Genomic DNA, 1,503 nt, shown 5'->3' on the forward strand with positions numbered 1-1,503 from the left:
TCATCCAATCTATCTGAGCTTGCATTGTTTTTTGAAATGGAGGATTGCCCCGGTGCCTCTGCATCAAAATAATGTATACAGCCATATTATTAATCAAAGTACGGACCAAGTATATAGTATAATACAAGAACTCAAAATGAGTTGAAAAGAGACAAACAAAGCCACAAACGGCAAAAATAGGACTAGAAGAATATACACCTATCTATAGTTAGACCGTCATCCAAACCGGTTGTAGATACCGGCCAATCTAGCACATATTGTTTTGAAGCATCTCCAAAGGTGAAAAGTAAACAATGTATACCACTAGTCGTTAGTGATATCCTTTTGGCTAATTAGAGAGTTTTAATATCTATTAAAAGTTTAACGGTTTTGCTAGAACTCATCTAGCTGAGTTTTAGTTATGTCGCATTCACCTTTATAGCCATTGGATGTGACTATAAGATGTGTGTGTGCTGACGTGGCCTATTATACTACTTTGTATCTGTTTCGTTTTTCAGATGAATGAGATCAAATTATATCTCATCTAGATGAGTCCTAGCGACTCCCAAAGTTTAAATATAACAAAAAGGAAGAGGCATCCAAGGTTTTGGTCGATAACTATTCATAGATAAGTAACCTCTCATCTCCATGAATGTATGTAGCAACCAAGAAGCCTAACTAGGTTTTTGTGTTACAATTTAACAATCAGTACTATTTATTTTTGAACTCCAATATCCCTTGCGCAGAATCCTTACTAAGCCTTTTGATTGCAACTTACGAAAAAGCCCCCCCCCCCTCCGCTTTATATTATAAAGCACGAACGCAACAACAAAGCATCCGATACAAACACACACCATACACCCAAGGCAAGATGCATGAATGCCGGGCCCCGACACACAACCACAATGACTACAAAGCACCTAAAAGATGAGCAAAACGGATCCTCTTAGAGACGACGGAGATCACCACCACGAGGAGCAATCTTCCCGGAGGATGTGCGACGGACATGCCGGACCGAGGACTTCAAGACGGCGCCTCCAGGAAGGGTAGGACCACCAACGTCGCCACCGTCCGATCTGAGGATCAAGTTTTCACACGGAGTAAGATGCAAGGAGTAGAAGCACCACGACGGAGCCTGCAAGGAGGACACGACGTTCACGGACGCCGTCACCGTTGACCAGTACACAGACTGGATAGGTGATGTACCTCGGTGCTTCAACTCTTCCGCCACCCCGGTCCATCAAAACCCGCAACCATGCCGCCCAAGCGGCCATGGTTGCCTGCCCGCATCCGAGCCGCGCAATCCGCCCACGACCAACGCGCGACTCCCACCGACAGGGCTGCCGCCCCGCCATGAGACCACCCCGTAGCAACCAAAGGCCACGACTTTGCTCATATCTGCTACCCCAACCACCTCCAAAACCGCCGGCGGCCAGCCTACCTCGGGAAGGGTTGCGACCATACATCGACCGGGGGAAGGGGAAGGTGGAGAAGTGGCCCATAGCCACGCCCGATGCCATGCCG

Source organism: Triticum dicoccoides, chromosome 2A (assembly GCF_002162155.2).
Source record: "Triticum dicoccoides isolate Atlit2015 ecotype Zavitan chromosome 2A, WEW_v2.0, whole genome shotgun sequence".
NCBI lineage: Eukaryota > Viridiplantae > Streptophyta > Magnoliopsida > Poales > Poaceae > Triticum > Triticum dicoccoides.